A 27,375-nucleotide genomic window follows, 5' to 3' on the forward strand; every position below is an offset into this window, starting at 1 on the left:
GGGCTTTCAATTCTGTTCCACTTATATGTGTGTCTGTTTTTATGCCACTACCATGTTGTTTTTATTACTACAGCTTTGTAGTATATTTTGAAGTCAGGGATTGTGATACCTCTCAGGATTGCTTTGACTATTCAGCATCTTTTGTTATTCCATATAAATTTTAGGACTCTTTGTTCTATTTCTGTGATTAATGTTATTGGGATTCTGATTGGGATTGGATTGAATTTGTAGATTGCTTTAGGTAATATAGACATTTTATCTATATTTTTTCTTCCACTCCATGAGCATGGACTATCTTTCCATTTCTTTATATCTTCTTTTTATTTCTTTCAATAATGTCTTATAGTTTTCAGTGTGTAAGTCTTTCACCTCCTTGGTTAAATTTATTCCTAGGTAATTTATTCCTTTTTGTTACTGTAAATGGGATTGTGTTCTTGACTTCTCTTGCTGCTAGTTTGTTATTAGTGTACAGAAATTCAACTGAATTTTGTATGTTGATTTTGTACCCTGCAACATCCCTGTAGTTGTCGATTATTTCTAATAGTTTCTAGTGGATTCTTTAGGGTTTTCTATATGTAGAATCATCTCCTCCACAAACAGTGACAGTTTTCATTCTTACTTTCCAATTTGGATAACTTTTATTCATTTCTCTTGTCTAATTGTTCTGGCTAAAACTCCCAGTACTATGTCGAATAAGAGTGGCAAGAGTGAGCATCCTTGCCTTTTTCCTGTTCTAGGTGTAATGGCTTTCAGTTTTTCACCATTGAATATGATGTTGGCTGTGTGTTTGCCATATATAGCCCTTATTACGTTGAGGTACTTTCCTTCTATACCCATTTCTTGAGAGTTTTTATAATAAATGAATGTTGGATATTTTCAAATGCTTTCTCTCCACCTATTGAGATGACCATGTGATTTTTATTCCTCATTTTGTTAATGCATTGTATCACATTGATTGATTTGAAGATGTTGACCCATCGTGGCATCGCTGTAATAAATCCCACTTGATCATGGTGTATGACCCTTTTAATGTATTGCCATATTCCATTTGCCAATATTTTTTTGAGGATTTTTCCATCTATGTTCATCAGCAATGTATGCCTGTAATTTCCTTGTTTGTGTTGTCCTTGTGTGGTTTTGGTATCAGCATAATGTTGTCCTCATAGAATGAGTTAGGGAGTGTCCTGTCCTCTTCGATATTTCAGAATAGCTTCAGAAGGATAGTATTAAATCTTATTTGAATGTTTGGGAGAATTCACCAGAGAAGCCGTCTGGTCCTGGACTTTTGTCTTTTGGGAGTGTTTTTATTACCGTTCCAATCTCTTTACTTGTAATTGGTCTATTCAGATTCCCTATTTTTTCTTGATTCTGCTTTGGGAAGTTGCATGACTGGCTCTAAGAATTTATCATTTTTCTAGGTTGTCAAATTTGTTGTAGTATAGCTTTCTGTAGTATTTTCTTATAATCCTTTGAATTTCTGTGCTATCTATTATAATTTCTCCTGTTTCATTTCTGGTTTTATTTGTTTGAGACTTCTCTCTTTTTTTTTCTTAGTGAAGCTGGCTAAGGATTTGTAAATTTTGTTTATCTTCTCTGAGAACCAGCTCTTAGCTTCATTGCTCCTTTCTATTGTTAATTTAGTCTCTATTTTATTAGTTTCTGCTCTGATTTTTTAAAATTTCCTTCCTTCTACTGAATTTGGGCTTTGTTTGTTCTTTTTATACCTCTTTTAAGTGTAGTTTAAGATTACTTATTTGATGTTTTTCTTGTTTGTTGAGGTACACCTGTGTTGGAATGAATTTACCTCCTAGTACCGTTTTTGATACATCCCATGAGTTCATATGTTGTGCTTTCATTTTCATTTTTCTCCAGGTATTTTTTGATTTCTCCTTTGATTTCTTCATTGATCGAATGGTTTTTCAGTAGCATGTTGTTTAGTCTTTACATATTTGTGATTTTCTTAGCTTTTTTCTTGTAGTTGATTTCTAGTTTCATAACATTCTAGTTGGAAAAGATGTTTGATATGATCTCCATCTTCCTAAATCTATTGAGGCTTGTCATTTTTCATAACATATGATCTATCTTTGAGAATGTTACAAGTGAACTTGATAAGAATGTGTATTCTGTTATTTTTGAAAGGAACACTCTCTCTATATATATCTATTAAGTCTGTCTGTTCTAGTGTTTCATTTAAGGTCACTGTTTCCTTGTTGACTTTCTATCTGGATGATCTATCCATTGATGCAAGTAGGGTGTTGAGCTCCTCTACTATTATTGTGTTGGTGTCAATTTCTCCCTTTAGGTCTGGTAATAGTTGCTTTATATACATCAATATTCTTGTGTTAGGTACATATAAAAAAGTGTTATGGGGGCTGGCCCCATGGCCATGTGCTTAAGTTCATTCACTCTGCTCCAGGTGGCCCAGTGTTTCATCAATTTGAATCCTGGGCACAGACATGGCACTGCTCATCAAACGATGCTGAGGCAGTATCCCACGTGCCACAACTAGAAAGACCCACAATGAAGAATATACAACTATGTACTGGGGGGCTTTGGGGAGAAAAAGGTAAAAGATAAAATCTTTTAAAAAAAGTGTTATGTTTTCTTGGTGGAATGTCCCATTTATCATTATATACTGCTTATCTTTGTCTATTATCTTTTTTATCTTAAAGTCTGTTTTGTCTTATATAAGTAAGGCTACACCCACTTTCTTTTGCTTGCCATTTGCTTGGAGTATCATTTTCCATACCTTCACTCTGAGCCTACACTTGTCTTTACTTGTGATTGGTCTGAACTGAGATGTGTTTCCTAGAGGCAGCATATAGTTGGGTCTTGTTTTTTAATCCGTCCAGCCATTCTATGTCTTTTGATTGGTGAGTTCAATCCATTTACATTTAGGGTGCTTATTGATATATGAGGGCTTAATACTGACATTTTACCTCTTGTTTTCTGGTTGTTCTATATTTCCATTGTTTCTTTTTCTTTTCATTTCTGTCTGCAATTTCACTTTTGTGGTTTTCTGTGATGGTTTTATCAATATTCTCTTTATTTATGGTTGGTGACCCTGTTCTGATTTTTTGTTTCATGGTTACTATGAGGTTTGTATAAAAGATCTCACACACGAGATAGTCCTTTTCCTGACAGCCTCTTATGTCCCTTAGCCCATGGAAGTTCCATCCCTTTTCCTCTTCCCCTTCTAGATTTTTGTTGTCACAAATTATTCTGATTTGTGCTGTGAGTTTGTGATCAAATTAATATGTTTATAGTTATTTTTGATGATTTCCCCCTTTTATCCTTTATGTTATACTTAAATGTCTGTTAACCTATTCTGACAGAGAGTTGCAATTTTCTGATTTTGTCTGTCTATTTATCTCTTTGTTGAAAGATTTGTAAACTTTTTCATTTCAGGTAGGAGTGCTCCTTTCAATATTTCTTGTAGGGTAGGTCTAGTGGCAATGAACTCCCTCAGCTTTTGTTTGTCTGGAAAAACTTTTATTTCTCCATGGTATCTGAAGGATAATTTTGCTGGATAGAGTATTCTTGGCTGATAGTTTTTGTCTTTTAGTATTTTGAATATATCACTCCACTCTCTCCTAGTTTGTAAGGTTTCCACTGAGAAATCCACTGAAAGCCTGATGGCGATTCCTTTGTAGGTTATTTTCTTCTGCCTTGCTGCCCTTAGTATTTTTTCTTTGTCATTAGTTTTTGACAGTTTTAATATTATATGCCTTGGAGAAAGTCTTTATGAATTGATATAATTAAGAGTTCTATTAACTGAATGTACTTTAAGTCCAGTTTCTCCCCCAGGTTTTGGAAGTTCTCAGCTATTATTTCTTTGAACAAGCTCTCTGATCCTTTCTCCATCTCTTCTCCCTGTGTGATACTTGTAATCCTTATGTTACTTTTCCTAATTGAGTCAGAGTTTTCTCAAAGAATTTCTTCATTTTTTAAAAATCTTAGCTGTCTCTTCTCCTCCACTTGAATCATTTGTATGTTTTTATCTTCTACATCACTTTCTCCTCCATAAAGTCTGCTCTATTTTTTATGCTTTCTACATTATTCTTTATCTCATTGATTTTGTTCCTCAGAATTTCTCTTTGGTTATTTTTGGAGCTTCATTCTCTTTGCTGAAGTATTCTTTCTGTTTGTTAATTTTATTCCTGAGCTCATTGAATGGTCTTTCAGAGGTTTCTTGTGATCTGTCAAGTTACTTTATTATTGCTATTTTGAATTCTCTGTCAGTTATATTGTACATTTCTGTGACTTCAGATTTGGTTTCTAGAGAATTGTCATTTTCCTTATGTTCTGCAATGTTACTGTAGTTCTTCATAGTGTTTGATGAACTGATCCTCTGCTGGTACATTGGTGGTAGTAATCACCTTTTCTTATTTGGGTATGGCTTTGGTTGCTTTGGCTCTGGTCACCTGGGTCTTATGTTCTTCCATTATCTCTCCATGAGCTTGAATGCTGTTGTTCCTTGCATCACCTGTTCCACTGTTCCCCAGTTGTCTAGGGGTGCTGCTTGCATCACTGCCAGTGGTGTTGGGTTTATGGGTGTCACTGTCACTGGTAAGGGCCCAGGGATCTGGGGATGTGCAAGAAGCCCCCCTGCTGATCGAGTTGGTGTCAGGGGTGCCTCCACTGGGGGCTGAGTGCTCCCACCTCGTGTGCTCACAGTTGTGTGGGTTGGGTAGCTGTCTCTGCCACCACTCCACTGACCATTATGGGGTGAGGCAACTACCCTGCTGCTGTACTGCCCCTCAGGTGTTCATGCATGCATGCATGCATGGGGATGCCACCTGTTGCTGCCCCATTGCCAGGGGCATTTGCACATATTGGGCCACAGCCCACTGCTACACCTTGGGTGCATGGGGCTTGGCTGCTCTCACCTCCACTCACAGTCATGTGGGCTACTGTGTGAAGATCTATGTCCTGGATTGCTGCCACCTTGGGTTGGGGAAGGGGCTGCTCCTCTAGTTCCGTTGCTTCCCAGGGGTCCAGTCCACCCATTTTTTGATGTATAGCTGCCTGGATCTCCCAGGCCTCTTGTTGTGCTACGTAGGGAATCCTCCACTGGTCAATGGATGTCTTCTTGGTTGTAATTCAGGGGAGAGAGATAAAAGGATCCTCTCACCCCACCATGATGCTGATGTCACTTAATTGTTATTTTAATTTGTATTTCCCTAATGGCCAATGATGTTGAATATATTTTTGTATGCTTATTTGTCATCTGTATATACTATTTCATAAAATATTTGTTTTAGTCTTTTGTCTATTTTCTAATTGGATCATTTGCCCTTTACTTGAGTTTTAAAAGTTCTTGATATATTCTAGATGCAAGTCCCTTGTCAGATATTTGGTTTGCAAATACTTTATCACAGTCTGTACCTTGTCTTTTCATCCTTCCTCAACTGATCTACTTTTGCACTTTAATAAGAACTTACATGAACATATTAATGTAGGTCCATTTTTGTGTTCTCTATTCCAATTATCTATATGTCTTTCCATCTGCCAGAACCACACTGTCCTGCTTAGTATAGATACATAGTCAGCTTCATTATCAAGTAGATTGATTCCTTTCACTTCCTTCTTCTTTTTTAAGATTCTTTTAGCTATTCTAAGGCATGCCTCTTTTCATATAAATTTTATAATAGGATTACCTATGTGATGTGGTCTGAATGTGTGTGTCACCCCAAAATTCATATGTTGAAATCCTAACCCCCAAACATGATGGTGTTAAGAATGTGGGCTTTTGGGATGTGCTTAAGTCACAAGAGTGGAATCCTCATTAATGGGAGTAGTGTCTTATAAACGAGGATCCAGAGAGATCCCTAACACCTCCCACATGTGAAGACACAGTGAGAAGGCACTAGCTATGAAATAGGAAAGGGCCTTCCTCCAAATGTGACTGTGCTAATGCCTTGATCTTGGACTTCCTATCCTTCAGAATGGTGAGAAATAAATTACTGCTTCTTATAAATTACAGAGTCTGTGGTGTTTTGTTGTGGTAGTCCAAATGAACTAAGACACTATGTAGGCAATAAACTGCTGTGATTTTGATAGTAATTTCGTTAAACCTATATATTAATTTGGGGAGAATTACTATCCTTAATATGTCGACTCTTCCAATTCACCAACACAATATGTTTCCTCATGTATTGAGATTTTCAAAAGTTTCTTTTATCATCATTTTGCAGTTTTCACCATACAAATCCTATACATGTTTTGTTACACTTAGATAATACTTAAGTGTGTCATCTTCTTTGGTTCAATCATAAACAATATTGTGTTTTTGATGTTGGTTTCCACATGTTCATTATTAGTGTGTAGAAATATGATTACATTTTGAGTATTGATCTTGTATCCTGATGTCTTGCTGAACTTACTTAAAGTTCTAAGACTTTTTTGTAGATTCCCTAGGATATTTTAATTATATAATCATATTATTTGCAAATAGGGATAGTTTTATTTGTTCCTTAGCAATCATTGATCCATTTATTTTTTTTTCTAACCTATTGGTCTGGCTAAAAATTTCAATATTATGTTGAATAAGAGTGTCAAGAGCAGCCATCCTTGTTTTGTTCCCACTCTTAAAGGAAATCATGTATTCTTTCACCATTGAGTATACCTTTATTTGTAGGGTTTTTGTAGATTACAATATTGAGAGATTTTATCTCCCTTCCTAGTTTGCTGAGAATTTTAATCACTAGTGGAAATTGGATTTTATGAAATACTTTTTCTGTCAATTTATTTGATCACATGATTTTTTTAGCCTGTTAAGATCATATAATACTTTGATTCCTTTTTTAAAGTTGAATGATCCTTGTATACCTTGTCATGGTGTGTAATTCTCTCTATGAATTGCCTTAATTGATCTACTCAAATTTTGTTGAGGATTTTTGTCTGACTTTTTGACAAATATTGTCTGTATAGCAGTTTCAGGTTCACAGAAAAATTGAGGGGAATTTACAGAGATTTCCCAAATATCTTTTGCCCTCATACATGCATAAACTCCTTCATTATCAACATTCTCCACCAGAGTGGTACATTTGTTATAATTGATGAACCTATATTGACATATCATAATTACCCAATGTCCATAGTTTACATTATGGTTCATTCTTGGTGTTGTACACTCTATGGAGTTGGACAAATGTATAATGACATGTGTTCATCATTATGGTATAATAAAGAATGTTTTCACTGCCCTAAAAATACTCTCTGCTTCACCTATGCATCCATTCCCGCCTCCAAACTCATTTAGTTTTCAGAATTTTATGAAGTGTCCTCCAGTGGACTTCTTCAGATTTATTCTATTGGGATTTACTCAGCTTCTTAAATCTATAGGATTGAGTGGTTTGTTTTTACCCCAAATTTGGAAAATTTTTAATAATTATTTCTTCAACTACTTTTTAAATCCCACTCTCTGACTACCTTCCTTCTAGAACTCTAATTAGACAACTACTGGCTCTTTTGTTATTGTCCCACAGTTTCCTGAAGCTCTGTACATTTTTTTCAGTCTATAGTCTTTCTGTTCTTCATCTGAGTAAATTGTGCTGATCTGTCCTTAATTGTACTGATTGTATCTTCTGTCATCTTCACTCTACTGTTGAATCCATCCAGGAAGTTTTTTATTTTAATTATTGTATTTTTCATTTCTGTAATTTTCACTTACTTTTTTATAACTTCTCCTTTTTTGTTATTTTTTGACCATTTTAAAGATTAATTATTTATTGAAACAATTTTATTTTTTAATTTCTTTATTTTATGTTTAATAAAAATTATATGTATATTTAATTGTATCACATGATTTGAGATACAGAAACATAATGAAATTATTAATACGGTAGATAATTAACATATCCCTTCACATAGTTACCATTTTTTTGTGTTAAGAGCATCTGAAATCTATTCTTTTAGAAAATGTCCAGTATTCAATACAGTATTATTTACTATAGTCACCATGCTGTGCATTAGATCTCTAGAATTTATTCACCCTACATAACTACAACTTTGTACCCTTTGACCAACGTCTCCCAATTGCCCTTGACTCTCCATCTCTGGGAACTATCCTTCTATTCTGCTTCTGTGTATTCATCTTTCTTCAGATTTTACATACAAGTAATTATCATGCAGTTTTTAAAAATTTCTATGTTGGATTTATTTCACTTAGCAATGTGTCTTCCAGGTTCAATCATGTTGTCACATGTGGCAGGAATTCCTTCTTTTTTAAGGCTGAATAATATTTTTCTAAACAAAATGAAAAGGCAAGGTAAAGAATAGGAGAAAATATTTGCAAATCATGTATATGATAAGGGGTTAATATCAAAATAATATAAATCATTTACCCATTTCTTCTAGGTTATCCAATTTATTCACATATAATTGTTCATAATATTCCTTATAAGTATTTTTATTTCAGAAGCATCCATTATAATATCTCCTCTTTTTTATCTAATTTCATTTATATTAATATTCTCTCTTTTTTTCCCCAGAGCTTGGTGATCTAGGAGTTCCCTTGGGCGGGAACTGTAAAAATTGAGTCACTAAATGTGTGATCCAAACCCTTCTCTCTTCAGGGAGAAGGTGGGTGTTGCAGATTTCCTCCCAATTATTCCAGGGCCACTATGCCAGCAGTGGAGAATATAGTGCAAATATCTCAGCTTTTCCTACCCATTAAGCATGGGTATTGTCTTAGTTGTCCAGTGCAATGTGTAGGAGTCTCCTAACTAGTTCTTGCGTTACTCTCACAGGGAATTGAACCTAATAGCCATAGAGCCATAACTATTTATTTGGTGCATATATGGGAAGAAGGAAAGTCAAGAGCCTCCTATTCCACCATCTTATTGACATCACTCCCTAGGCAAAGTGCTTTAAGGAGAAGCCACCATAGTTGTCTGACTAGGAAACAAAGGGTTCAGGTGTGGATTTGAGTGGTAAAATGGAAGGAAAATATAGTAAACTTTGATTCCTAGGGCAGGACCAAAGTGAAAATCACTTCAAGATGAGAATGGCATGGCAACTCACGGAATTAAAATAAATATATTTTCAGTTAGTGGATGTTACATTTAATTAAAGCTTAAATGGAAGCTGTGTGGCTGCACATAGTAGCATTAGATACAATTCATTAATTTTCAATTCTATAGAGTTATGCTTTATATGAATATCCAAAAATGCATTTATTCATTCTACTTGTAGTCCCTCTCAAATTGATAAAGACAAAATAAAAAATAATGAAATTTAAAGCAAAAAAGCAGAAGAATGAATAAAGGAAAAAGTCATTACTCTGACAAAAAATTTAAAAGATAAATCAACCACAGGAAAGTCTAATTGAGAAAAAGAGATAAAGAGAAAGAGAAAGTGAATGAAAAATTATATCGGTTTGATAATAAGAAAAGAGATATAAATTAAGCTGAAAGAGATAAATGTAATTACAATATAATGGTATATACATATCCATAACAATGAATTTGAAATTATAAAAAATATATTTTTGGTAGTGCCAGTTCAAGATGGTGATATAGGAACATCCTTAACTCACCTCTTCCCATGGACATCCTGAATCTGCAGCTACATATGGAGTGATTTCCTTTGAAAAATACCAAAAAACGACCTGAATGACTCCTACACATTGAGAGAATGTGAAAAACCAACAGTGAAGCAGGTAGGAGACAGTGAGGCACAATCTAGCTATAATCTCACCACACTCTCCCTCAACCCCTCACACACTGTCCCACAAGTGAAAGGGAACTCAAGCCCCAAAGCTTCTCCCTGAGGAGCAAAGGGTATGAAACCCACATCAGGCATCAAAAATTTTAAGACCTTCACCTGAGAGATGAGCCTCCAAATAATTTGGCTTTGAAAACGAGTGGCGCTTATGTCCACAAGACCCACAAGGCTATAGCAAACTGAGAAGTGGTTCTGAAAGCCTTGTGCATGGATTCACCCACCACAGGGCACAGGCAAGAAGTAGCTTATTGAAAAACACTCAGACTTTCTGTGAAAGCTTATTTGTTTATCTTAAAGCATCAGCCCAAGGGCAGGCATTCAATTTAACAAACATATAGGGGCCTACTAAAATAATCTCTGAGAGGTTGGTGTCAAGATGGCAGCATAGGCAGACTCTGAACTCACATCCTTCCCTGGACACAACCAAGTTACAACTATTCTTGGAACAACTACTACCGAGAGAGAACTGAAAACTTGATAAAAAGAATGCCCTCAATTTCTGACTAAAGCAGAAATTTCTTTCTGGAGAGAAAAAGCCACCTTCACAAGCCACAGTTCTTCACAACTGGCCAGGAGCAAGCCTAAGGTACACAGCCTTCCCTGGACGAGTGGGTGACCTGAGTGGAAGAATGTTATCACTATAAGCATCCTTCAGACTCAGCACAACTGAGATGAGTGTCATAATGTCTGACTTTGCTGGTTATTAACTACAACAGGGAATAGCCCTAGAAAATCTATGAGACATGAGTGGAAAAAAGCCATCTCTTAAAGGGCCCACATACAAATTCACCCATTTAAGAAAGCAACCTAAAATCACCAGGAAGAAATATGCACAGTGCTTTGGTGAGAAGAGAGTCACTTGATAGGCTATGTGTGCATCTCAGTGAGAAGTGAGACCCCTCCAGGGACTGAGACATTTGCCATTATTGTGACCTAGTATGGTCATGCTGACACAGATCCTGGCAGATGCCATTGGAGTTCTTCCCCTGGCCTGATAGCCCAGGGTCTGTCCCACACACTAGAGCACAAATTTAATCCAGCTCAGCTAGGGCAGACAGCACACCCTAGGGACTGGCTACACTCAACAGCAAGCCCTTGGGCAACTTTTTGGCCGGCATAGACTGGATGCCTGGATCCTCTGCAAGGAGGTGAGTGGGTCCACATCTGTGGGGTAGGGCATGTGTGAAGTGTGGGTGGGGCATTAGAGGAGTGTGTGGGGGCCTCTGCAGTGGCGTGAGTGGGTAAGCTTAAGGGCCCATGACATGTGCACAGGCCAGGCTTGTATTGATGGTGTGTGTGGACACGTGGCCAATGGGGCTTATCAGCAGCATAAGACCTGTGCTTGTCACACTGCCTTGTAGACAATCAGGAGATTGACCCTGCCTCCCAAAGCCTGAAACCAGTGGGTGCTCCCATGCCTGGGCCAGCCCCATTCAGCTGCAATACTGAGAGAGCTGACAACAGGCTTGCAAGTCTGAAGCCTACAGCAATGGTAAGCCCCTGAGCTTAGCAACCAACCACATTGGGTGCCTACACACTTAACAGAAAAACTGCAACAGGAATGTGCTATTAGACCTTGCATCTAAGTCTATGGGGGTCCCCCAAACCCAATAAAGTGACTGAAGGGTCCATAGCAGGCACATGCAGCTGAACATTGCAACCAGCCATCCAGGGGGACAGCCTAGACTCCCTGGGCACCTATGGCAAGAGTAATCCTGTCATAACAAAAGGAAACACATAGCCCACACAGGGGTCACTATTAGAACATTTGGAACTGGTGACAAGAGAGAAGCACACCTCTGGGCCTCAAAAGGTGTCTTTTACATAAGGCCACTTCTGCAAGATCGGGAGACATAGCTGACCAACTTGATACATATATATAAGCACAGAGGCAGAAGCAAAATGAGGAGGCAAAGGAGTACATTCCAAACAAGAGAATAGAACAAAACCTCAGAAAAAAAACTAAATGAAAGAGAAAAAATCTGTTTGACAAAGAGTTCAGACAAAGAGTTCAAACAAAATGTCATAAGGATACTCACTGATCGTGGGTTAAGAATGAATGAACACAGTGAGAATATCAACAAAGAATTGGAAAATATAAAAAAGAACCCATCAGAAATGAAGAATACAATACTGGAAATGAAAAATTCACTAAAGGGGCTCAATAGCAGGGTAAATGATACAGAAGAACAGATCAGCAACTTAACACAAGACTGGAGGAAATCACCCAAGTAGAACAGACAAAAGAAAAAAGAATTAAAAAGAACAAAAACAGCATAAGGGAACTTTGGGACATCAAGTACACTAACATTTGTATTATAGGTGTTGGAGAAGGAGAAGAGAAAGATGAAGGGGCAGAGAATCTATTTGGAGAAATGATAGCAGAAAACATTCCCAACCTAAAGAAGGAAACAGACATCTAAGTACAGGAAACACAGAAAGCACCAAACAAGATAAACCCAAAGAGGCCCACACCAAGATACATTATAATTAAAATGTCCAAAATTAAAGATAGAGAATCCCAAAAGCCACAAGGGAAAGGCAACAAGTGACATACAGAGGAAATTTCATCAGGCTATCAGCTGACTTCATAGCCAAAAGCTTACAGGTTACAAGGGAGTGGCATGGTACATTTAAAGTGCTGAAAGGAAAAAAGTCTATAGCCAAGAATACTCTATTCAGAAAGGTTATCATCTAGAATGGAAGAAGAGATAAAGAGTTTCCCAGACAAGCAAAAATCAAAGGAGTTTATCACCAAGAAACCAGCTTTGGAAGAAATGCTAAAGGGACTTATTTCAGTAGGAAAGAGAAGACCACAAATAGGAATAAGAAAATTATCAAAAAAAGAGAGGCAATAAAATCACTGGTAAAGGCAAAAATACAGCAAAGGTAGCAAATCAACCACCTATGAAGATAATATGGATGCCAAAAGACAATAACACTAAAATTACTTATTTCAATGATAAGAAGGTAGTGGATACACACACACGAAATAAGACATTAGATATGATATGAAAATCATAAAATGTGGGATGAGGTGAGGGAAAGAGTAGAGTTTTTAGAAAGAGGTTAAAATAAAGATACAATCAACTCAATATAGGTTGCCATATATGTAGATTATTATATAGGAACCTCAAGGCAATGACAAACCAGAATCCTAGAATAAATACACAACAAATTTTAAGATGAAGGAACCCAAACATAATACTAAAGAAAGATATCAAACCGCAAGGGGAAAGAGCAAGAAAAGAAGAAAGGAACAGAGAAGAACTACTAAAACACCCAGAAAAAAGTAACAAAATGGCAATAAGTATATATTTATCAATAGCTGATTTAAATATCAGTGGACTAAATGCTCCAATCAAAAGACACAAAGTGACTGATTGGATTAAAAAAACAAGGTGCGTATATATGCTGCATACAAGAGATACACATCAGACCTAATGGCACTCACAAACTGAAAGTGAAAGGATGGAAAAAGATACTCCATGCAAATGGAAAAGAAAAGAAAGCTGGGATAGCAATACTTATATTACACAAAATAGACCTTAAAACAAAACTAACAAGAGACAAAGAAGGGCACTACATAATGATAAAAGGAACAATCCAACAAGAGGAGATAACACTTGTAAATATCTATGCATCCAAAATAGGAGCACTAAATATATAAAGAAATTATTAACAGACATAAAAGGATAAATAGACAGTAACACAATAATAGTAGGTGATTTTAACACTCCACTTGCAACAATGGATGGAGCATCTAAACAGAAGATAAATAAGGAAACTTTGGCCTTAAATGACACAATAGACCAGATAGACATAGTAGATATATATAAAACATTTCACCCAAAGACCACAGAATACACAGTCTTTTCAAATGTCCATGGAGCGTCCTCCATGATTTATCACATGTTAAGCCACAAAACAAATCTCAATAAATTGAAGAAGACTGAAATAATACCAAGCCTCTTTTCTGACCAAAAGGTATGAAACTAGAAATCAACTACAGGAAGAAAATCAGAAAAGCTACAAATACATGGAGATTAAACAAAATGCTACTGGACAATGATAGAGACAAAGAAGAAATCAAAGGAGAAATTAAAAAATTCCTGGAGACAGGGGTCGGCCTGGTGGCACAGCAGTTAAGTGTGCACGTTCCGCTTCTCAGCAGCCTGGGGTTTGCTGGTTTGGATCCAGGGTGCAGATATGGCACCACTTGGCAAAAGCCATGCTGTGGTAGGCGTCCCACATATAAAACAGAGGAAGATGGGCATGGATGTTAGCTCAGAGCCAGTGTTCCTCAGCAAAAAGAGGAGAATTGGCAGTAGTTAGCTTAGGGCTAATATTCCTCAAAGAAAAATACCTGGAGACAAATGAAAATGAAAATATGGAAAGCCAAAATTTATGGGATAGAGTAAAACTGAAGAGGGAAGTTTATAGCAATTCAGGCCTACCTCAACAAACAAGATAAATCCCAAATAAACAATCTAACGGTGCACCTAAAGGAACTAGAAAAAGAAGAAAAAGCAAAGACAAAAATCAGTAGAAGGAAGAAAATAATAAAAATCAGAGCAGAGATAAACGAAATAGAGACTAATGAAGCATTAGAAAAAAATTAATGAAACCAAGAGATATTTCCTGGCAAAGATAAAATTAACAAGCCTTTAGCTAGACTCACCAAGAAAAAAAGAGAGAAGACACAAATAAATAAAATCAGAAATAAGAGAGGAGAAATTACCATGGACAACTCAGAAACACAAAAGATTGTAAGAGAATACTATGAAAAGTTATATGCAACAAATTGGGTAATCTGGAACAAATGGAAAAATTCATAAAATCATACAGCCTTATAAAACTAAATCAAGAAGAAATAGAGAATTTGAATAGACCAACCAGCAGTAAGTAGAAACAGTCATCAAGAACCTCCCAAACAGTAAAGTCAGGAACAGATAGTTCCCTGGAGAATTTACCAAACATTCAAAGAAGACATAATACCTATCCTTTTCAAAATCTTCCAAAAAATTGAAGAGGAGGGGAAGCTTCTTAACTCATTCTAAGAAGGCAGCATTACCCTGATACCAAAACCAGACAAGGACATCACAAAAAAGTGAAATTACAGGCCAATATCACTGATGAACAGTGATGTAAAAATCCTCAAACAATACTAGCAAATCGAATACAACAGTACATTCAAAAGATCACATATCATGATCAAGTGGGATTTATTCCAGGAATGCAGGTTCAACATGCACAAATCTATAAATGTGATACTCTACATTAGCAAAATGAAGAATAAAAATCACATGATCATCTCAATTGATGCAGAGAGAACATTTGACAAGATTCGGCATCCATTTATGATAAAACCTCTGAACAAAATGGGTATATAAGGAAAGTACCTCAACATAAAAAAGGCTATACATAACCAACCCACAGCTAATATGATTCTCAATGGAGAAAAACTGAAAGGTATCCCTCTAAGAACAGGAACCAGAAAAGGATGCCCTCTTTCACCACTCTTATTTAACATAGTGTTGGGAATCTTAGCCAGAGCAATCAGACAAGAAAGAGAAACAAAAGGGATCAAAATTGGAAAGGAAGAAGTGAAACTGTCACTGTTTACAAATGACATGATTTTATACACGGAACACCCTGAAGAATCCACTAAAAGACCTTTGGGAATAATAAAGGAGTATGGTCAAGTTGCAGGATACAAAATCAACAGACAAAAATCAGTTGCATTTCCATACACTAACAGTGAAGTACCAGAAAAAGAAATTAAGAATACAATATCATTTACAACTCCAACAAACAGAATAAACTATCTAGGAATAAACTTAACCAAAGAGGTGAAAGATCTGTACACTTAAAATGATAAAACACTCTTGAAATAAATTGAAGAAGACACAAACAAATGGAAAGCTATTCCATGCTCTTGGATTGGAAGAATTAACATAGTTAAAATGTCCATACTTCCTAAAACAGTCTACAGATTGAATGCAATCCCTATGTAAGTTCCAATAATATTTTTTTTACAATAATAGAACAAAGAATCCTAAAATGTATATGGAACAACAAAAGAACCCAAATAACCAAAGAAATACTGAGAAAAATGAACAAAGCTGGAGGTATCAGACTTCCTGATTTCAAAATATACTGAAAATCTATAGTAACCAAAACAACTTGGTACTGGCACAAAAACAGGTACACAGATCAATGGAACAAAATCAGGAGCACAGAAATAAACCCATGCACCTATGGATAGCTAATTTTCAACAAGAGAGCCAAGCACATACAATGGAGAAAGGAAAGTCTCTTAAATAAGCAGTGTTGGGAAAATTGGATGGCCACATGAAAAAACAATGAAAGTAGGCCCTTATCTTACACCATACACAAAAATTAGCTCAAATAGTATTAAAGACTTGAATGTAAGACCTGGAACCCTTAAATTTCCTAGAAGAAAACATCGGCAGTACACTCTTCAACCTTAGCAGCATATTTTCAAGTACCATGTCTGACTGGGAAAGAAAAACAATAGGAAAAATAAACAAAGGAGACTACATCAAACAAAAAGCTTCTGAACAGCAAAGGATAACCATCAACAAGATGGAAAGACAACCTAAAAATTGGGGCAAGATATTTGCAAACCATAGAGTTGATAAGGGGTTAATATCCAAAATACACAAAGAACTCATACATCTCAATAACAAAAGGCTAACAACCCAATTAAAAAATGGGCAAAATATATGAACAGAGACTTCTGCAAAGAATATATATGTGTGGCCAAGAGGCACATGAAAATATGTTCAACATTATTAACTATCAAGGAAACACAAATCAAAACGACAATGACATATCACCTCACTCCTGTCAGAATGGCTATAATTAATAAGACAAGAAACAATAAGTGTGGGAAAGGATGCAGAGGGAAGGGAACCCTTATATACTGCTGGTGAGAGTGCAAACTGGTGCAGCCACAATGGAAAACAGTATGGAGATTCCTCAAAAAAATAAGAATAGATCTCCTATATGATCCAAGTGTTCCACTTCTGGATATTTACCCAAAGAACCTGAAAACATGAATGCATAGATACACATGCTCCCCTATGTTCACCACAGCATTACTCACAATAGCCAAGACTTGGAACAAACCTAGGTGCCCATGAAGTGAAAAATGGATAAAGAAGATGTGGTATTTACACAATGGAATACTGCTCAGCCATAAGAAATGATGAAGTCCGGACATTTGTGACAACATGGATGGACCTTGAGGGTATTATGTTAAATGCAATAAGTCAGAGGGAGAAGGTGAAATAATGTATGATCTCACTCTTAAGTAGAAGATAAGAACAACAACAAACACATAGCAACAGAGATTGGATTTCTGGTTACCAGAGGTGAAGGAGAGAGGGAGGAGGGTGAAAAGGGTGATTAGACACCTCTGTGTGGTGAGGGACTATAATTAGTCTTTGGGTGGTGAACATGATGCAATCTACAGGAAAATCAAAATATATAATGATGTACACCTGAAATTTATGTAATGTTATAAACCAATAATAGAACAAATATAAATTAAAAAATTCTGCAATAAAAAATCTACATAAAATAATCTCTGGGGGATAGGGGCTGGTGGGTGCCATCTTTGCATGTGCCTCTGCCTCACTCAAGCTTGTCTGTATCTCCTGGAAAGGAACTTGCAGCCTTATTTGGTACCCCTAATTTTGCAGCTGCCACCAGGGGACACCTATAGGTTGCCTGGCTCTGGAAGCCACTGTTGCTAACACTAATGTATCCCACGGGAGTGTATCCAATGTATAAGAGTTCTTAATTGTCTAACACCACCAGGGCACAGCAACAGGCAACAATCCAAGGAGCCAAGTCTTTCTATGAAAGAGTCCTATTAGCTTATCTTCATAGCTGCAACTTGAGGAACAGTCTTCTAATTAAAGACACATCTGAGGGCTCACTGTAATCCTCCCAGAGACTTCAGAAGGCAGGTACTATCTTCACACTCTCCCTCCGCCATGCTTCAGAGCACTAGCATCTCCCAGAGAAGAGCTTATACACGTTCCTGGTGCCCCAGTTTTTATGTGTGATGTCCCAGTTTTTGTGTCTGCTGTTTTGTGTCTGTTGTGCTGTGTTTTGTGTTATGCTGTACACTTTAAACTTATACAATGATCTATGTCAGTTATATAATGTATAAAACTTGGAAAAAAACCCATCTATATGCTGGATACAAGAGACTCACTTCAGTTGTAAGGAGACACAGAAAATGAAAATGAAGGGATAGAAAAAGATATTCCATGCAAATGGAAAGCAAAAGAAAGATGGGGGTAGCTACACTTGTATCAGACAAATAGACTTTAAAACAAAGACCATGATAAGAGACAAAAAAGATCATTACACAATGATAAAGAGGACTACCCAACAAGAGGATATAACTTCTGTAAATATGTATGGGCTCAACATAGAAGCACCTAAATATATAAGGCAAATACTAAAAGACCTAAAGGGAGAAGTAGATAGCAACACTATAATAGTAGGAGACTTTAATACACCTCTTACATCAATGGATAGATCATCTAGACAGAAATTTAATGAGAAAACATTGGCCTTAAATCACACATTAGACCAGATGGACTTAACAGATATACATGGAACATTTAACCTAAAGGCAACAGAATAAACATTTTTCTCAAGTTCATCTGGAACACTTTCCCAGGATACATCATATGTTAGGCCACAAAATAAGTCTTAAGAAATTTAAGAAGTTTGAGTCATATTAAGCATCATTTTGACCATGATAATATGAAACTAGAAATCAATTACAAGAAGAAAACCTGAAAATTCACAAATACAAGGAGATTAGACAACATGCTACTGAACAACCAATGAGTCAAAGAACAAATCAAAAGAGATGTCAAAAAATAATAGAGACAAATGAAAATATAAATGTGACCCATACCAAAACCTATGCGATGCAGCTAAAGCAGTTGTAAGAGGGAAGTCCATAGTGATAAATGTCTACATAAGGACACAAGAAAAATCTCAAATAAACAATCTAACTTTCCAACTCAAGGAACTAGAAAAATAAGAACAGAAAAGCTCAAAATTAGCACAAAGGAGAAAATAACAAAGATCAGAGAACAAATAAGTGAAATGGAGACTACAAAGACAATAGAAACCATCAATGAAACTATGAACTGGTCTTTTTAAAAGGGAACAAAACTGATAAACCATTAACTAGACTCACCAAGAAAGAAAGAAAGAGGATTCAAATAAATAAAATCAGAAGTGGAAAGGTGCTGCAACTGATACCACAGAAATATAATGGGTCATAAGAGACTACTATGAACAATTATATGTCAACAAATGGGACAATCTAGAAGAAAGTGAAAAATTCCTAGCAACATACAACTTACCAAGACTAAATCATGAAGAAATAGATAATCTGAATGGACAAATTAGTAAAGAGACTGAGTCAGTAATCACAAATTTCTGTCGAAAAACTAAAGTCCAAGAACAGATGGCTTCACTGGTGAATTTTACCAAACATTTAACCAAGACTTAATACCAGTCTTTCTGAAGCTCTTCTAAACAACAGAAGAGGAAGAGATACTTCTAAACTCATTTTACAAGGCCTACATTACTCTGATATCAAAATCAGACAAGGACACCACAAGAAAAGAGAAGTACAGACCTATATCCCTGATGAACATACATACAAAAATCCTCAACAAAATATTAGCAAACCAAATTTAATAATACCTTAAAAATATTATATATCATGATCAAGTGGGATTTATTCCAGGGATGTAAGGATGGTTCAACATCCAAAAATCAATCAACATAATATACCACATTAGGAAAATGAAGGATAAAAATTATATGAGCAACTCAATAGAGAAAAAGCATTTGATAAAATTAAACATTGATTTATGATAAAACCCCCACAAAGTGGGTATATAGCTAAGGTATCTCAACATAATAAAGACCACATATGACAAGCCCACAGGTAACATCATACCCAATGGTCAGAAACTAAGAGCTTTTCCTGTAAGATCAGGAACATGACAAAGATGCCACTTTTATTCAATATGATATCAGAAATACTAACTAGGCAAGAAAAAGAAATAAAGGGCTTCCAAATCAGAAATGAAGAAATAAAAGTGCCACTATTTGCAGATGACATGATGTTATATATAGAGAATCCTAAAGATTCCACCAAAATTGTTAGAACTAATCAATAAATTCAGTGACGTTACAGGATACAAAAACAATATACATAAATCTGTTGCATTTCTATACACTAACAAACAGAAAGAGAAATTAAGAAAACTATCCGTTTTACAATTATATCAAAGAGAATAAAATACCTCAAAATAACTGTAACCAAGGAGGTGAAAGATCTATACTCTGAAAACTATAAGATATTAATGAAAGAATTTGAAGAAGACACAAATAAATGGAATGAAACTTTGTGCTCAAAAATTGGAAAAATGAATATTATTAAAATGTCCATATTACCCAAAGCAATCTACAGATTTAGTGCAATCCCTTTCAGAATGCCAATGACATTTTTCACAGAATAAGAACAAATAATCCTAAAATTTGTATTGAACCACAAGAGACATCGAATAGTCAAATTAAGTTTGTGAAAGAAAAATCTGGAGTCATCACTCTCCCTGATTTCAAACTATATTACAAAGCTATAGTAATCAAAACAGTATGGTATTGGCATAAAAACATACATACAGATCAATGGAACAGAATAAAGACCCCCAAAATAAACCCATGAATATATGGTCAATTAGTTTACAACAAATGAGCCAAGAATATACAACGGAGAAATAACAGTCTCTTCAATGAATGGTGTTGGGAAAAGTGGAGAGCTGCATGCAAAAAAATGAAACTGGACCCTTATCTTATGCATACACAAAAATCAACTCAAAATGGATTAAAGACTTGAACATAAAACTTGAAATCATAAAATTCCAGAAGGAAACATAGGCAGTAATCTCATTGATATGTCTTGGTGATGATTTTTTGGAACTGACAACAAAAGCAAAGGCAACAAAAGCAAAAATAAAGTGAGATTATACCAAAACAAAAAGCCTCTGCAAAGCAATAGAAACCCTTAACAAAATGAAAAAGAAACCTGCCAAATAGGGGAAAATATTTATGACTCAAATAAGAGGTAAATATCGGAAATATATAAAGAACTCATACAACTCAATAGCAAACAGAAAGAAACAATCCGATTAGAAAATAGGCAGAGGATCTGAATAGACAGCTTTCCAAAAAGATATACAGATGGTTATTAAGTACATGAGAAGATGCTCCACATCACTAATCATCAGGAAAATGCAAACCAAAACTATAATGAGAAGAAACCAAACCACAACCTCATACATGTTAGATTGATTTTTATCAAAATGACAAGAAATAAGTGTTGGTGAGGATGTAAAGAAAAAGGAATATGTGCACTGTTGGTGGGAATATAAATTGGTGTGGTTACTGTGGAAAACAGTATGAATGTTTCTCAAAAAATTAAAAATAGAACTACTATATGATTCAGCAATTCCACAGCTGGGTATTTATCTAAACAAAATGAAAACCCTAACTCAAAAAGATATATGCACCCCCATGTTCATTGCAGCATTAATTACAAGTCAGGACATGGAAGCAACGTAAATGTCCATCAATGGATGAATGGATATATATATGTGTATATACATATATATATAATGGAATACTATTCAGCCATAAAAAGGCTGAAATCTTGTCATTTGTGACATGTAGGGAACTTGAGGGCATTAAGCTAAGTGAAATAAGTCAGACAGAGAAAGATAAATACTGTATGATCTCACTTATGCATGGAATCTTAAAAAAAAAACCCACCATGATCATAGATACTGAGAACTGGTGGCAGTTGTCAGAGCCAGGGGTCGAGGGGTGGGTGAAATAGGTGAAAGTGGTTCAAAAAGTCTAAATTGCTAGTCGTAACATAACTTTCATGGGGAAGTAATGTTTAACATGATGTCTATAGCTAATAATACTTTACTGTATATTTGAAAGCTGCTAAGAGACTAGATCTCAAAAGTTCTCATCACAGGAACATAAATTTGTAACCATGTCTGGTAACAGATGGTAACTAGACTTATTGTGATCATTTCACAATGTATACAAATATCAAATTATTATGTTGTACTCCTGAAACTAGTATAATACTATATGTCAACTATCTCAATAAGAAAAGAATATTTTTGATTTACTAACAATAAATTGATTTACTAATTTATAATATACAAAATTCACCCAAAAAGTTGAAAGATCTTGAAAAATTCTTAAAGTCTTAGAATATTGAGAAAGTCATTAAAGATCTTGTATTTTAAAAGGCACGCAATATTTTCATAGGTAAATTCTCTCTAACCTTCAAAAATAATTAGCAATGTGCAGAAGTTTGTTCCAGTTATAAAACAGTAGCCTGAGAAATCCTCGTGGTGATAGACCAATTCTTTATTTTGACTGTAGTGGTGCTTACACAAATCTACAAATGTGATAAAACTTCATAGAAACAAATACACAAACTTAGGGAAATAATTGTTTTCAAACCTAGTGAAATCTAAATAAGATGGATGGATTGTGCCTATGTCAATATCATGATTTTGACTGAGTACTATAGTTTAGCATCATTGCAAGAAATTAGCTTAAAGGTACACAGGACCTCCTGTATTATTTTCTACAACAGCATGTAAGCCTACAAACGTCTCAAAATTACAAGTTTCAAAACACAAGAAAAAACATTAAAGAAATAATAATAGTAGTAATAGTGTTATCCAAACTATTCCCAGTCACAAAAAAATGATCTCATTTTTATGTTATGATGCTAATATTAAAAAGAAGTAGATTAGGTGGTGGCCCTGTGGCCTACTGGTTAAGTTCAGCACACTCTGCTTTGGTGGCCCGGTTTCAGTTCCCGGTCATGGACTTACACCACTCGTTGGCAGCCATGCTATGGTGGTGAACCACATACAAAAATAGAGGAAGATTGAGGCCAGCCTGGTGGTGCAGCAGTTAAGTTCACATGTTCCACTTTGGTGGCCTGGGGTCCACTGGTTCAGATCCTGGGTGCAGACTTGCACACCGCTTGTCAAGCCATGCTGTGGCAGGCATCCCTCATAAAATAGAAGAAGATGGGCAAAGAAGTTAGCTCAGGGCCAGTCTTCCTCAGCAAAAAGAGGAGGATTGGCAGCAGATGTTAGCTTAGGGCTAATCTTCCTAAAAAAACAATAGAGGAAGATTGGCACAGGTGTTAGCTCAGGGCAAATCTTCCTCAAGCAAAAAGAGGAAGATTGGCAACTGATGTTAGCTGAGGGCGAATCTTCCTCAACAACAACAACAACAAAAAAGTAGACTAATTTTACTAACAAATATAGAAGTCAAAATTAATTTAGTTGTTTAATCAACGAATATATCTGGATCATTTACTCTTTACCAGGCATTGTTCTATATGTTAGTGATTCAGTTATGAACAAAGGAGAGAAACTGAATTCTAACTGAAATATTTACCATTCAAATATCTTGATTTATTTGAAAAAGATTATGACCAACTCTGTTTTTTCCTAGGAATACAGAGATGGTTCTAAATTATTATTTTTTCAACATAATATATTGCATTGACTGACTAGAGAAAAAACACAATAGATACTAAGGTAAATGATTTGATAAAATTCAGCAAGCTTTCTAATAAAAATTCTAAATATAGAGAAATAGATGGAAATGTTAATTATCATAATATTTATTTATCATATCTGATAAACACGTGATTTCCCAGCAGGATAAAACTCATTTACCTATAGTGGTAATATATTTATTAGTGCTACAGGAGTCTATCCCCTTCCCCACTCCTTTGCCACTTACCCACTCACTTATTGGGCTTCCTGGTGTTATCTGCTAAATAAACTACTTGAACACAAATCCTAGTCTCATACTTTGCTTCTGAGATAACTCAAACTAAGACAATTATCCTCCTCAACGTCTTTATTTCTTCCTTTTCCAGTTTGAAATCCACCTTTCCTCATTATTATTACTTTGTTGCAAGTATCTGTGGCTCCCTTACCCCTGCCTCCCTCCATAGTTCTCCCTGGAAAAAGTCCCACACTCCTGGTTGAAATCAATCTCCTTTGTTTGAGGTCAAGTCTCCTTTGTTTCCGGAAGTAAGCCAAAGAACGTTACTAAATTGAAATCACATAATTAAACTGACAGTTTCCACTTTAATTCATGACACAAACTCAATGTAACAACTTTGACTTTTTTACAGCAAAAGAAAAAATATTAAAATTTGTATGGGATCACAAATGATCTTGAAAAGCCAAAAGCAATCTTGAGCAAGAGAACAAAACTGGAGACATAATTCTTCTTGGTTTTAAATTATATTACAAAGCCATAGCAAGCAAAACAGCATGGTTTGGCCTGGCATAAAAACAGGCACAGAGACAAATAGAACAGAGGAGGGAGCCCAGAAAAAAACCCATGCATATATGTTCACCTAACCTTTGACAAGGGTGCCAAGAATACAGAATTGAGGAAAGACTAGTGTCTTTAATAAATGATGTTGGGAAAACTGGATATCCACATTTAAAAAAATGAAATTGGACCCTTATCTTGCACAATACACAAAAATAAACTCAAAATGAATTAAAGATTTAAATGTAAGACCTGACACCATAAAACTCCTAGAAAAAATCATTTGCAACAATCTCTTTGACATTTGTCTCGTCAATGTTTTTTTGAATATAACACAAAAAGATCAGGCAACAAAAGTAAAAATAAAAAAGTGGGAGTGCACTAAACTAAAAAACTTCTGAAAAGCAAAGGAAACAAACAAAATTAAAAGGGCACCCTACAAAATGGGAGAAAATATTTGCAAACTATGAGATAAGGAGTTAATATCCAAAATATATAAATAATTCATACAACTTAATAGCAAAAAACTCCCACAAATAACCAAAATAAAAAAGAGGCAAAGGGCCAGAATAGACATTTTCCCAAAGAAGACATAAAATGGCCAATATGTATATAAAAAAGTGTTCAACATAATTAATCATCAGGGAAATGCAAATCAAAACCACAATGAGATATCATCGCACACCTCTCAGGATGATTATCATAAAAAATACAAGGGCTAACAAGTGTTGGCAAAGATAGGGAGAAAAGGGAACCCTGGTACACTGTTGGTAGGAATGCATATTGGCATGGACATTATGGACAACAGTGTGGAGCTTCCTCAAAAAATTAAAACAGAGCTACTATATGATCCAGAAATTCCACTTCTGGGTATATATCTAAAGGAATTGAAATCAGGATCTGGAAACGACACCTGTAATCCCATGTTCACTGCAGTATTATTCACAACAGCCAAGATATGGAAACAACCTAAATATCCATCAACAGATGAATGGATAAAGAAAATGTGGTATATACATAAAATGGAATATTATACAACCTTAAGAAGAAGGAAATTTTTGCTTTTTTTGACAACATGGATAGACACAGAGGACATTATTTTAAATGAAATAAGCAAGACATAGAAAGACAAATATGGTACAATCTCACTCATGTGGAATCTAAAATAGTCAAACCCATAAAAGCAGAGAATGCAATGGTGTTTCCCTGTGGCTGAGAGAAATAGGGAATTTTTAGTCAACGTGGTACAAAGTTTCCATTGTGCAAGGTAAATTAGTTCTGGAGATCCATTATACACCATAGTGCCTATAGCTATCAATACTTCATTGTATGCTTAAAATTTGCTAAGAGCATAGATCTTATACTAAGTGTTCTTACCACACAAACACACAAAAAACACACACTAGTAGTAATAATCGTGAAAATGGTGGGAGGAAACTTTGGGAGGTGATGGACATGTTTTTGGCCTTAATGGTAGTGATTGTTTTATGGTGTGTACTAATCACCAATCTCATCAAGTTGTATACATTAAGTATGTACAGCCTTTAATGTGTCAATCATACCTCAATAAAGTGATTTAAAAATAAATTTTACAATGAGAGGAGCAGAGGAGCAAATGGGTAAAATGGAAATGGAATTCATACACTGCTGGTTGGTACATTCTCTTCAGAAACAATTTGTCATTACCATGTAAAGTTGAAGGTATATGCTTTATGATTCATAAATTTGAGTCTAATATACCAATAGGTGTATATCTTGGAGCAGTGGTTTGCACACTTCAGCATGTATCAATATTGCTCAGAGAGCTTGTTGAAACACAGATTGCTGAATCTCACCCCCAGAGTATCTGATTCAGTAGGTCAGCAGTGGACCCCAATAAGTTGCAATTATAACAAGTTCCCAGGTGATGCTGATGCTGTTGGTCTGAGGACCACACTTTGAAGTCCACTACACTAAAAAGAAATGTCACTCTTGTTCACCAGAAGAAATATCTCAATATCTTCCAGAAACACTGATCATAGAAGGAAACATGTGGAAACCAACCCAATATCAATTAACAAGATAATGCATAAATACTTATTACTATATTCACGTGATGGAATATTAACCATCATTGAAAAGAAATATACCACAATAAGAAACAACTTGGATGATTATTCACAACAAAATACTGTATGTAAAAAAGTTATAGAAGGCTACATGCAGTATGATCCTATTTTTATAATGCTTAAAAGTAAGACAAACTAGACAATCCATGGTTAAGGCACACATACATATATGTCAAAGCATAAACAAAAGTTAGAGGGATGATAAATGCGACATTGAGAATAGTGGTTATCACCTGGCAGTGAATGAGTAGGGTAGACGCAAGGCAATGGAATAGGGAAGGAGCACCCAGATAGATACAGCAGTATTGGTAATATTCTACTTCTTTGATTGGTTAATGGACTGGCAGAAGTTTGTTTACTATGCTTTAAAATTTATATATCTTATGTTGAAACCAGTTATTAATTAGTATTTTTTAATTTTAGAGTTATTAATCATACCTTAATAAAGCTGAAATAATTAAATTAAAGCATTTTAAAATAAAAGACTGAAGAGTTAAAAGAGGAGAAAAATTCTTAGAGGTTGCGAACAAATATTTACTTTGTCCCAAGCTGGGCCACCAAATGCAAATAAAGGGTAGATTTTCATTGCTTTACCAAATAATGTTTAATGGGAAATTCTTTTACACAAGGCAATGCAGAATTTTCAAAATTCGGAAATCCTGCCTCAGTTTTTTCCTGACTTTGACTCATGTTGTGTGTAATTTTTGTCTGAAACTACAAAAATGGTCTGGTCTTATTTAATGAGTGTGTATTTTCTTCTAGAATGACTATTTGATCATCCAATACATGTATGTTTCTCGTGGTAATTTCAAATAGAAAAGCAATACTAAACATTAGTTCTCTCAATTTCAAAGTTCAAATTTGAGCAAACGGGGAACCATGTCTGGATTTCATGGGCCTTTGTCTCCTTTTACTATCTGCATTAATTCCAGCAGAAACTGTCATACCACGGTTATCATAGCTTGAAGCCAGGAGAGGGCAGTAAATAACAGCCCAGGTGGGGTCCCTCTACAAATTCACTCGTGGAGAGGATATGGTATTTGTTGAAAATAGCTCAGGGACAATG

Source organism: Equus quagga, chromosome 10 (assembly GCF_021613505.1).
Source record: "Equus quagga isolate Etosha38 chromosome 10, UCLA_HA_Equagga_1.0, whole genome shotgun sequence".
In the NCBI taxonomy this organism is placed as follows: Eukaryota; Metazoa; Chordata; class Mammalia; order Perissodactyla; family Equidae; genus Equus; species Equus quagga.